The sequence below is a fragment of the Canis lupus genome, chromosome 18 (genome assembly GCF_048164855.1).
Source record: "Canis lupus baileyi chromosome 18, mCanLup2.hap1, whole genome shotgun sequence".
NCBI classification, from domain to species: domain Eukaryota; kingdom Metazoa; phylum Chordata; class Mammalia; order Carnivora; family Canidae; genus Canis; species Canis lupus.
In genome coordinates this window covers 49,844,250-49,857,806 of record NC_132855.1, presented here as the reverse complement: position 1 = coordinate 49,857,806, position 13,557 = coordinate 49,844,250, and the positions used below count along the sequence as shown (strand labels likewise).

The 13,557-nt window shown below is 36.6% G+C and overlaps 1 long non-coding RNA gene across 12 annotated transcripts in view; it reads left to right on the top strand.

Annotated features, from left to right (window-relative positions):
* Nucleotides 1-13,557, top strand: part of LOC140609182 (uncharacterized) — a 337,556-nt gene that overhangs the window by 8,120 nt on the left and 315,879 nt on the right. Inside the window, exon 4 of one of the 12 annotated variants that reach the window (XR_012011123.1) lies at nucleotides 1,228-1,944. The exons of the other annotated variants lie outside the window; for them this stretch is intronic. This is a non-coding gene — a long non-coding RNA (uncharacterized lncRNA). Of the gene's footprint in view, nucleotides 1-1,227; nucleotides 1,945-13,557 lie in introns of those variants that run through there. 12 annotated transcript variants of the gene reach the window in all.

Genomic DNA, 13,557 nt, shown 5'->3' with positions numbered 1-13,557 from the left:
TTTTCAGAAGAACTTTATCTTATACTGTAATGCTTCACAACATCTACCTTAGTACAGGGCACAGAATAAATGTTTCTTGATTGATTCGTAACAGGAGTAACATTAAGTAAGGGAGAAATATAGGACAATGTCACTGGGATGCTATGAAAATTTCTCAAGATATCTACTAGTAAATATCTTCTATCAGTATTAGGTTGCTTAAAACTTACATCATGAGTGACTCTTTTGGACTTTCTCCTGAAGATAAAATGTAATTGTTACCCAAAGTGAGTGCTATTTAATTAGCTACCATTATTGTGAACTACAAAATAATTGTAAAATCTGTAAAATTAAAAATGGATATGAAAGTTACCTATTCTGTGCAATGGCTGCTTAAGGCATGAGAAGGACACTGGGTCTATAGGAAGTGGACAAAGCTCACAAGGATACAAGAAGAGGCTATCTGGTGGAAAATTTTGTCAGTGACCATTTGTCTTCTAAAATTTGGCCAAGATTTTTGATATCCTAGTTTGCAATGGATCAGGAATCTTCAGAAAATTCACCAGTGTTCAAGTTACATCTTCAGTTATATATCCAGAACAGTCTGCAACCTATTAGAATGAAAGATTGATAAAATATTTAGCATTCTCTAGTTTACAGAGTATGATTGGAACTATGGAGGCGTATAGCCTCTCCCACTGATGTCACCTTCAGTGAACTCCAGATATAAAAGAGAAGAGTGATGTGTCCTTCTGACTATAAATGGTTTTCTTGAGTGTTTTTAACCTAATAGAGTATCTAAAAACCAATTTGAGAAATTTGAATAGGAGATGCATTGCAACCACAAAGCACTTGCTATATTCCAAGGGGAGTCAAGTACCTTTCATGGTTAATTATAAATATTATAAACATTATCAGCATCTCTGTCACATCTCATTATTAATTATGGATTATTGTTTGTTTTCTCAGTTCTAAAACTATGCATTAGAGATTCCTTAATTACCCTAGAGACTTAGTGACTATTTTCTGCTGTCCTGCTTCAATCTTCTCTTCATGAATACTCAACTTTTCACCTTGGGTTTCTTTAAACTTAAGATATATCAGATGGATACTTGACCAAAATACCCAAGTTTTTTTTTTGTTGTTGTTGTTGTTTTGTTTTGTTTTAACAAGTGGCAGTTTTATTTTAAGGTTAACAGGTTTTGGTGACTCTAACTTGATGTGTATTTTTGTTTGTTTGTTTTAAAGATTTCATTTATTTACTCATGAGACACAGAGAGAGGCAGAGACATAGGCAGAGGAAGAAGCAGGTTCCCCGTGGTAAGCCCAATGGAGGACTTGATCCCAGGACCCCGGGACCATGACCTGAGCCAAAGGCAGACGCCCAACCACTGAGCCAACCAGGCGCCCCAATACCCAAGTTTTATAGTACTGTGCAAATATGCCCTCAGCTAAAGAATTAAATACCTCTATGAATATGTATTTTTTTAAAGCAAACATCTTCTGAGCATTTCAGTATTGTACAACTGGGCTTCGCTGGAGCTGAATGTATGTATAAGATACAGATCCCATTTCAATTAATAATGGAGCTCTGCTCTATACCTGGAGGTCTATTCATGCAGATGGAAGTCACAAGTGAAAACACTGCTGCAGTATCCTGACAGAGCTTGTCAATATATTAACTTTACAAATGCATACTAACCTGGAATAAGAAAGATATCAAACAGGCATATTAAGACTATATCAGGAGAGCATGTTATTGCCAGAACATGTCTAACTTGATGACGTGACTATTGGCAAAGGTCTACAAATGATGAAGTAAACTTTAGGGTCCTAGGACCACAGAGTATATATACAAATAAATTATTCTAGAATACAATTTATATTTCTTTAATGACAAATATGAACTTATCAGTTATTAATTTGTATATATAAATTAAGTAAAATCCATTGCAACTATTATTAAATAATATCTTCTAATAATTTTTCTTAGAGGAAATAAAAAATTATAATTGCACTTATACTGTACGTATAAATGTCTAGAAGCATTTTATTTAATCATAGCCATAGAATCATGTAGATGTAGATGATGAATCATGAGATTTTCAGTTTTGTAGATTAAAAAAGTCAAATATTGGCAGATACTATAGCTCAGCCTAATAGTTGAGAGAGCCAAAACTTTTAACAATTAAACAATTTGCACAAGCTCATGTGGTTTGTAGTAAGCAAGCCAGCTTTGATCCAAAGTCTATCTATATACAAATCTCATGACCAGTCTGTTTTCAGTATTCAGTCCTGTTCAGGCTCAGTGACATCTCCAGCTATGTGGCACTTACACTGCAGTAAAGGAACCTGAACATAGAAGTGATTCCACTTTTTGTTGGGACACAGGGGCACATTACAATCTATTTTATGCTTGAACCATTCCAGTCTGTGTCAATCTATTTTCCTCCCTTTGAAGAAAGTCTTGTCCTTGGTTATATCCTAAGTGGGCAATGAAGCAGCAAAGTGGAGAACTTATCCCAGTTTCTTTAGAAACCAACTAATGGGTACATTCAGGGGTTTATACAGGAACAAATGAACCAAGTACATTAAAAGACAAAGTTCATCCATATTATCTTTTAAAAGCCCATAAAATTGATTTTAATTAGTGTTCTAGATGTGCTCATTGAGACATTGCACTATTGTGTCATACATATATCTTTTCCCCCCATACACATGCTTTTTGAAGCAGGAAACAAAAATAACCTTGGGTCTTATCATAATTCATCTCTATATGTAGCTTTGTGCTTGAATTCATGTGCCATAGCTGGCTTCCTTGTTTGCTTCTTTGCCCCAGTAATTCAAAATACATTGCATTAAAGGAAGAGGGGAAGAGAAAGGGAGGCAAACCAAGAAACAGACCCTTAACTATAGAGAACAAACTGCTGGTTATCAAAAGGAAGGTCAGTGAGGGATGGGTGAAACAGATGATGGGGATTAAGGAGGGCACTTGCTGTGATGAGCACCCGGTGTTGTGTGGAAGTGTTGAATCCCTGTATTGCACACCTGAAGCTAATATTACACTCTGTTAACTGGAATTTAAATAAAAATTTAAAAAAATATATTGAATTAAAAAAAATTAACTTGAGATTGAAATTAAAAAGTAAAACTTTTTGTTTTCCTTCTAGTAGATTTAGGTATATATGCATATATTTATTTTTTATATTTATCCTCCTTTCCTCTTTTTTCCAAAGGTCTCTGGTATATGCAGCTATTTCAGAGATACTTTATTTTGAACTAATAAACACGACCTAAATTGGTGTGGGCTAGAGTTTTCCTGAGGGAGAAATGTTAGATCATGTCAGTCATGATTTCATTTTCTGAAAACAATTTTACAGATCCATTCTGTTCTGCAGTGGCTACTATCATGTCTTTTGTTCCCTTATCTCACCAAGATTTTTATCTCTTGGTATTTGAAGCAAAAAATAAAAGTTTCCATAAAAGAGGTCCATTTAAAATATAATATTTGGCAAAAATGGGCTTAAGAATATCCTACAAAGAAACGACATTTAGTTTCTTTTCTTACATCTAGCCCTAGATAACTAGTATTATAAGAAATTTTTTTAAAAAGGATATTAAGCCTAGAGCATAAATAGGGTATGTATTTTATTTCATGATTGTGAAGAATATCAGATGAGTTGTCAGATGGCAGGCAATTTAATTAATATAGTCCCAAAATAAGCTATAATGATAGCTGATGATATGCAATTATATGGATGTGACTTAAATGGAAGTAATACCTAAAGCGAGATATGGCAAACCTGTTATCTGTGAGCCAAAACCAGCCCGTTGTTAATTTTTGTGAAAAGGCACATTCATTTGTTGTATTGTCTGTGGAAGCTTTCATGCTACAATGACAAACTTGAGAAGTTGCAACAGAGAGCCCACAAAACTGAAAATATTTACTACCTTGCTCATTTATCTTTCTGACCCAGATCTATAGCAAAAGTATTTAGAAAGAAGTCCTATGAAATGAATAAAAGGCTGAAAATAAAATACAGTCCTATTTTACATCTAAATTAGAGGATGTTGAAGAAATCTTAGGGTCTTAGGCTAAATCGGCATTCCTGTAAAGGACTTGCAGTTCAAAGGAAGCCTAGCAAGTACAAGTGAGAGGGTAAATGGAATGCAGTCAATAGGGTAGCTGTTTCATAATTAACTTGATTTGACACACAGTTTTCAGTATATAGTTGTGCTGAGGGCTATTTTTTTTTTAAGTACTAAAAAGCAGTCTTTTGAAACTTCAGTGATAAGAGTTGCAAATTAGTTTTCTAACATAAAGCTGCCTGCCAACATAATTGTCTGCTGGCTTTGAGTTAAGAGTTGAGTTAAGAGTTTGGTTAAGAGTTAAGGTGTTTCTTTTGTTTATTCTGAGTCTTTGGGGAAATTGGAGCTTATATTAGTCTGGATAGGCTAGGTTATTGTGCAGTAGTTTAAACAACTTCCAAATGTCAGTGACCTAAAAAACAAAGGTTTAAATCTTATTCAAACAGAGTTCACTGTACCTCGGGTAACTTTCCAGGCACCTGTCCTCCACATGATAGCTCAGCTTTGCATCTCAATATCAATATATGCTTCCATGATTGCAGTAGCCAAGGAAGAGAATTCTGAAAAATCTCCAATGGCAATTAAATGCTCCTGCCCAGAGATGACATATATCACCTCCACCTGCATTCTATTTTAAAAAGTCATATAGCTATTCCTAACCTCAAAGACATAAGGAAATATAATTGTCCTATGTATCCAGAATGGTGATTATAGGAAATTTTGAGGGACAGCACAGGGCAGTCAGACAATAGGCTGGCTCAATAATAGTTTTCCATATTCTACTTCAACTCCTCTTGACAACCACCCAGGAGTGTCTTCAGAAGATCATATATTTGGAATTTCATGAGTAGGAGAGAATCAGTGAGGAAAATGTTAGTATTCAAAGTGTATATAGATAGGCAAGTGTATAGACTGATAGTATTGTTGCAAAGATCAACTAGACTTCTGAATTATTGGTTATTATATGTTTCTTTCTCTGGTTGACTTGTCCACTTCTTTTAACTACTAGTGTTTGTTAGAAAATTAAGGTTCTGTTCTTACTAGGTTCTCGGTATAATAGCTAAAGTAATGCTATTATCTCTGCACCTAAAGGCTCAGCGTCAATTAAAAGCAAAACAAAACCAAACTGAACTAGTTGCTCCTCACCCTGGATTCTACATGATAAGTGATAAAGGAGGAGACCTCATGAATGGAATTATTCCCTGGTAAAATGAAGCCTGAGAGCTAATTCACTCATTTTTCCACTGTGTTAGGATACAATGAGAAGTTAGTTACCTGCAACCCAAGTGAGATACCTCACCAGAACCTGACCATACTGGCACCATGATCTCAGACTTGCACCCTCCATAACAGTGAGGAATAAATGTGGTTTAAGCAACCCAGTCTATGGTAATTTGTTATAGGTGCCCAAACTAAGGTTGCTTTACCACAAGTATGACATCATATAGCACTCATGAGATAACTTCAGTCTTCTCACACAGAACTGGAGAAACGTATTATTCATGATGGTCTTTTTATTTGCTGCATTAATTTTACTGAGATTTTGTTAGAACATCAGGTGATTTTCTTTATGGAGTTTTTTCCTGTAGCGCAGATGGAAATGATTGGTGGTGGGTTTTGCTGTTCTATATTTTGTAAACCACTCTATACCTGTCCTTGCTCATTCACACATAATTTATTTTGTTCATCAAACTTCCTTTTCCTCAAATCTCTTGTTCTTCCTTAAGTTGAATTTTTGTTTGCTTCTTTTAATATCCATATCCTAAAATGGGCCTCAGATTCTTTCACATTAGATTTCTTTTTCTAAAAATAGGAAATGAAAGTACTTACTTTAAATAAATTTAGAGTGATTGCTCTTTATGAATTAAAAATCAGTGCTGAAAATTTCACAGCATGTACAATCTTCCATGCTTTAAGTTGAGATTACTTACAAAGAAGGTATGTGAATTCTATTCTATGAGTCACTGGAGTCCTCAAATGTTAATAGATATTAATGAACTTAGTTTGTGTTTCTCATGTTAGAGAATAGGCTTACAATTTGAGATATAGCCCAAACTAATTGGATCCTTATCCTGTGGTTTAGCTTTTAGAACTTCAATATCAACTTAGGTCCCTCATTAATTTTATATATCCCTTCCCTAGTATCCAGCCTGGAAAGGACTGAAACTAAAAATAGCTAGAGTTTGATTAATAGTTTGAAGGTGACTGATGGGGCAGCATGTAGAAACCTGCTTTAAAAGGTGTCCAAAATTCATAAGTCTTTGTCTTTCTATAAGAACAGATCAATGACCATCACCAGTAGACAATTGAGCATGGGTCTCTCAGTTTTCTATTAACATTGGGTATTATAGATGATGCCCTCTCACATCTAGATACTCATTTGATTCATAGTTGGCATCTTGCTGAAGATTAATGAGTGAATGTGAGATGATGGGTCTGTGATAGATTTCACTTATGATTGTTTTTTGACCGTTTCGCTTAACATTCTTCTCTGGCCAGGTATTCACCAGCTAGAGTCATTGAACTCAATCATTGCAACATTTTAAATTTGCACACATTTACCAACTACATATTTTTAAAATTTTCTTTAAAAATATGTGTCAAAGATATAAAACTGGAATTTTTTCTGTTTTACCCAGTGGAAAATTTTCTTTTTGTGGTATAAATCATTGAGTGACTATTTCAAGTTTGGATTCATTATAGGTATACGCTTATATTCATTATGTGCTTTATAACTTAAAAAACTCACAAAGGCTAGTCACACACTAGCTGTAAATTCCCATTCTTAATTGCTTAAAGGAAGATAAAAGAAAGCAAGGAAATAATTAGTAAAAGATAGACAGTTTTGAAACTGTGACTGAGTGTTCAATGAAAATGAAAACAGATGCTTAAACTTAATCCAAATAGTTGAGTAAAACTTAAGATTTCAGCTCTAGGGTCCTGTCTTTTGCAATACTTTTCCTATTATGATTCTTGTTGGCTGATTTCAGAATATCTATATATGATATTCTGGCCTCTTGTTTCCATGACTTCCTGTCCATCAATAATGTCCTTCACACAACCTTAGTCACTCACATACTTTTATACCTGGATATTTGAGTTCTCTTTCTTTTTCTCTTTCTCTCCTAGATGATTGTCGATTTTTTACCCTCACCTTTTTCCCCACGTGGCCAACTCAGCTTCTACCACCCTCACTCTACTGAGAACCTTGCTTTCAAAAACAGAACAAAAAGAAGACAACTTTCCAAGCCTATATGGCCCTTCCTACTCACCTAGCTCACCACAGCTTATGTGCTCTGTCTTCATCACTATGGATTCTGTCCATGCTCTTAATGGAACAAGTATTTCTGTTGTGTGCTAGCTTCCATCCTCTCTCATCTACGCAGTTGCTTTGGCTATCCCCCTTTCTCATATTAGTTTTCCCTCTCTGCTATATCGCTCCCATCAATATAAAAATGTTATTATTACTTCTTGTTAAAAAACAGGTATTCTTCTCTTGATCCTACTTCCTCTCCATCTATGGTCACTTTAAAACAGAACTGTTTAGCAGTGTTGTCTATAATCTGTGTCCAACTACTTTCCTCCCCATCTCTCTTAAACCTGCTGTAAACAGGTATTTGTTCCTTCCGTTCCTCTAAAATTTGTCTTGTTAAGATGACCGGACACTTCCCTATCCACTCAATCAGCAAATCCCCTTATATCTAGCTTCACATTATATCCGAAATCTCATAACTTTGTATCATGTGTATGGCTATCACCCTGGTCCAAGTCACCTGGATCATAACCCACCTGGATCATTGCAACAGCCTCCCAACATTGTCTTCCTGCTTCAACTTTCATTGTGTTCCCTCTCCCATACACCTGTTTTCAGCACAGCAATGTGATCTGTTGCAAAGTAACAGGAAAGTATCAGGTCTACTTATTCTTTGAAATGTTCCAGTGCTTCCTATCTCCTTCAAATTAAAAGTGAGTGTCCTGTGGAATTGAATCCCCTCCTTAACTTTTGCGCCCTATTCCCCTAGTTAGCTCCCTCACGTTCACTTTACACTTGTCACCTGGGCCTCTTTGATGTTCCTTTAACACACAAGAACACTTCCACCTTCGGATTTGGCTCTGGTTGTTTTTTCTCTGCCTAGAGTGCTTCCCCAGCTAGTTTACCACACCTACCAACTCACTTTCTTCAAGTCTTCAATATCTCCTTCTCATTGAAGTCTTTCCTGACCATCCATTCAAATATATATGTCCACTCTCCCTACCTCCCACTCCTGCTGAATTTCTCCTCAGCATTTATCTTCATCTGGAATATATATATTTTTAAAGATTTTATTCATTTATTCACAAGAGCCAGAGAGAGTGAGAGAGAGGCAGAGACACAGGCTCCATGCAGGAAGCCCAACGCGGGACTCGATCCCGAGACTCCAGGATCACACCCTAGGCTGAAGGCAGGCTCTAAACCGCTGACCCAGGGATCAGTTATATTTAACTTTTTTGACTCATTTTTCACCACTGCAGTGTAAACTCAGTGGGGGCAGGAATTTTTGTAATTTTTTGTTGTTGCCATATCCTTAGCAGAACAATGCCTGGCAAATAGTAGGACTTTAATAAAATGTCTTAAATCACAAATGAATGGTATTGGATATTGTGCTTGGTTGGAATTAAATGGCAGATGTGGCAAAACTACCAAGGCATTTCTCTCTTACAGTGTTTCCCTCCATGTTCCAATAGGACACTCATATACAAAACTGATCTCAATCCTCCATCTGTCTCTTTATGACATTTTTTGGTTTCTTGAAGGCGTATCTAATGGTTTTAATTTTTATATTTTTATCACCTGGAAAAAGGATGCACAAAACACATGTTGAGTGAATAAATATGAGAAAGAACAAAGGATGTCTTAACGAAGAGCAAAGACCCAGCCACATCTGTGTCAGACCATGCCAGAAGATGGAGGCTCTAATGTGCTCATCAATGATGTCATGAGGATGGTGATGCCCCCAAATTATTCTCTAGCCAAAAATGACATTCTTCGCTTCTCTGAAGTCTATTGTGGATAGGCTCCATTGCTATAGGAGTCAGGTAACAGCAAGTGAATTTAATTTTTTTAAAAAAGAAACAGGAACGCCTGGGTGCCTCAGCAATTGAGCATTTGCCTTGGGCTCAGGGCATGATCCCAGAATCCTGGGATCGAGTCCCACCCCCATCGAGCTCCCTGCATGGAGCCTGCTTCTCCCTCTGCCTGTGTCTCTTTCTCTCTGTGTCTCTCATGAATAAATAAATAAAATCTTTTAAAAAAAGTAGAAACAGCTGATTTGCAAGGTCACCTTTAGTTGCCTTGTTTAGGCACAAAATAATGGCTGCTTTCTATGTGTCATCATCATTGCCATTGTCATTTATACATACCAATCGAATCCCTTTTACTTCTCTAGTGAGAAATATTGAACATTTACCACATAGTTGGCATTATAAGAGTCAGAAGGAGTACAACACAGCAATGAAGAAAAACCAGATATGTTTCTGGCTTTTTAGAACTTAGAGTGATTTCATATTATGGTCATTGCTACCATGATAAAAATGCAGTGTTCTTCAAATCTAAAAAATTAACAGCTTTATGGAGATAGAATTCCCATACTATGAGCTTTACCCTTTAAAAATATACAATGCAATAATTTTTAGTATAGTCACAGAGTTTTGCAATCATCACCAGAATTTGAGAACATTTTTGGCATCCCAAAAAGAAACTCTAGTACCCCCCAAAAAAAAGAAAGAAAAGAAACTCTAGTACCCATTATCAATCACTCCCCAGTCCCTACTCCCCCCATCCTCTGGCAACTACTAATCAAGTTTGTGTCTTGATGGATTTGTCTATTCTGGATATTTCGTGTAAATGAAATGTTCTATAGGCTGTCTCTGTTACTGGCTTCTCTTAGAATAATGTTTTCAAGGTTCATTTATGTCATAGTGTATATCAGTACTTTGTTCACTTTTTTTAAAGATTTTATTTACTTATTCATGAGAGACACACAGAGAGAGAGGCAGAGACACAGGCAGAGGGAGAAGCAGGCTCCATGCAGGAAGCTTGATGTGGGAATTGATCCCGGGTCTCCAGGATCAAACCCTGAGCCAAAGGCAGGCGCTAAACTGCTGAGCCACCCAGGGATCCCACTTTGTTCATTTTTATTGCTGAATAATATTCCACTGTATGAACAGACCATATTTTGTTTATCCATTTATCAGTTGAGGGACATTTGGGTTGTTAACCCTTTTTGGCTGGTACAAATAATGCTGCTATGAACATTCATGGACAGGTTTTTGTGTGCACATATGTTTTCATTTCTCTTGTGTATATACCTAGGAGTAGAATTGCTGGATCATTGGTCACACTATTTTTTTTTTAATTGGAGGATAGTTGATATATAATAGTATATTGTTTTCAGGCATACAACATAGTGATTCGACAATTATGTACATTACAAAATATAGCTTCATGGTTAACACTTTGAAAAACTGCCAAACTTTTCCAAAGTGGCTGTACTATTTTATAATCCCATCAACAATAATATATGAAGGTTCCAATTCTTCTCCATCCTTGCTTGACACTTGTTGTCTATCTTTTCTATTTTAACCCTCCCAGTTATCTAGTGGTGTTTCATTGCAGTTTTTGGTTTGCATTTCCCTCATGACTAATAATATTGAGCATCTTTTATGTGTTATTGCCCATTAAAATATGATATTCTGCGAGAGTTTCTGTTTTCAGGAAAAGCCTTTTTAAGGCAAGCTAGTGTAATAAATTTGAATTGTAGGTAGGATTTTGGCTGGGATAAACATGAAGGAAAAACTCCCCATGTTAAGAGAACAGCCATTACAAAGATCCTGAGGTTCAAATGCATTTGTCTTTTAGAGGGATTGAAAGAAGGTCACTGTAGCTGAGTAGATGTGGGTGAGGCAGAGGGTGGCATGAAAAGTTTCAAGAAGTCAGCAGGAACTGAAGCACACAGACTTTAGAAGATATAATTCAGCAAATTAATTTTCATTCACAGCGTTTAGGGAAGACAGCAGTTTTTTTTTTTTTTTTTTTTTTTTAGATTTATTTGTTCATGAGAGACACAGAGAGAGAGAGAGAGAGAGAGAGGCAGAGACATAGGCAGAGGGAGAAGCAGGCTCCTCCCAGGGAGCCGGATGAGAGACTTGATCCCATATCCCGGGATCACGACCTGAGCCGAAGATAGGCGCCCACCACTGAGCCACCCAGGCATCCCAAGATAGTGGGTTTTTAAGCACAGAAGTGAAATAATCTGATTTATGTTAATAATAACTGATGCACATAGCATTTAACATGTCCTGGGCACCATTCTAAATGCTTTACATGTATTTACTACATCTGTTACCTTACGAAGTGATATATTATTTCCAATTGCTGCTGCAACAAATTACCATAAACTTAGTGGCTTTGGGACACCTGGGTGGCTCAGCGGTTTGGCGTCTGCCTTCAGCCTAGGGCGTGATCCTGGAATCCTGGGATCGAGTCCCACATCGGGCTACCTGCATGGAGCCTGCTTCTTCCTCTGCCTGTGTCTCTGCCTCTCTCTCTGAGTCTCTCATGAATAAATAAATAAAATCTTTAGAAAAAAAAAAACAACTTAGTGGCTTAAAACAACACAGTTTATTGTCTTATGGTTCTGGAATTCAGAAATCAGTTTCACTGGGCTATATCAGCATGGATGGGTTCATTCTAGAGGCTCTAGGGGAGCATCCATTTCCTTGTCTATTGCTGTTTCTAGAGGTTGCCATATTCCTTGGCTTATAAACCTGCATCACTCTGAATGCTGTAGTCTTCTCATCTCCTTCTCTGATCCTCCTCCCTCCCTTTGATAAGGCTCTTGTGATTACATAATCCAGGATAATCTTCCCATCCAATATCCTTGATTTAATCCTTCCTGTAAAGTCCTTTTGTCATGTAAGGTAATATAGTCACAGGTATCAGTGATTAGGATGGGGCATCTTTGGTGGGGGGAACCATTATTCTGGTAATTAATAGTATAAGGTATATACTATGATTTTCTGCATAGTAACTTGTTCATGGTCACATAGATTGGTGACAGTACTGGGATTTAAACCAGAGATCTCACAGATACTAGATTGCTACAAATGTATAATTATTTCTTTTTTTAATGGCACTGCCCTGTTGAATTTTGCATCAGAAGATGGTTAATAAAATTGATAAATGAACTTCCTATGTGCTTGTCAGTAAAGCTCAATATGCTTGGTTCCTTTTAAACTTGTGGTTTATTCTCTTTTAGTTTTCATAAATGCTTTTCTAGCTGTTAACATTAGTGTCTTGTTTGACCTTTCCCAAAAGCTGAGCTATTTCCTGGAAAAATCTAAATGGCCAATTTCTGTCTGTTAGTACAAGAAAGAAAATTTGACATTTGTGAGAGTTGATCCTAGTCTATAAACTGAATATCCCAGTGGTATTTGTCAGTATTCACAAATGAGTATAGTGAGGAAATGTCCAGGATACTTCTGTCACCTAAGGCCACTTCAACTCTCTGAGACTAAATGTCGATTAAAAATTTTTGCCTCGGGACGCCTGGTTGGCTCAGTGGTTTAGTGCCTGCCTTTGGCCCAGGGCGTGATCCTGGAGTCCTGGGATCGAGTCCCATGTTGGGGACTCCCTCTGCCTGTGTCTCTGCCTCTCTCTCTGTGTGTGTGTGTGTCTCATGAATAAATAAATTATATCTTCTTAAAAAAAATTTTTTTTTTTTGCCTCAGAGGGTTTGGTTTTTCAGAGGATTTAATCGGGGAAAAAGTATATAGTATTATATAAAAATAGGAGTACTTATACTTAATTCCTATAAGGGGTGACACCCTAACTACAACTTGACTCTTAAACCCTGAATAGGTTAAACAACAGCAGTTTTCTTTTTTAATTTTATTTATTCATGAGAGACACAGAGAGAGAGAGAGAGAGAGAGAGATAGGCAGAGGGAGAAGCAGGCTCCCTGCAAGGATTCTGATGCAGGACTCAATCCCAGGATCCTGAGATCACAACCTGAGCCAAAGGCAGATGCTCAACCACTGAACCACCCATGTGCCCCACAACGCACAGTCCTAAAGTTGGTAGTTTCCTTAAGCTTAGTCAGTAAATTCATAAGTTGAATAAAAAATGCAGCCTACAATGTACTTTGGAGTTTAATATCTGAATTTATATGCTTTTAATAAATTGCTATTGGTAGAATAATTACTTTTGTCTTTTGGGGGAAATTTTTGCCTCAAATTTTCCTCATTTGTAATTTAGCCTTTCCATTATAATTATGTTAAAAATAAATATAGCTTTTTATTGTTTGGAGGAAGCAAATATTGGAACCAACAAATATGCCCCTTATTAAGACACAATGTCTTATAGCACATTGAAACAAGGCTTTGCTCTTTGAATTGATTAGAACTCTCATAAGTTACACATATATTAAGTTGCACTTACAACATTCTGAA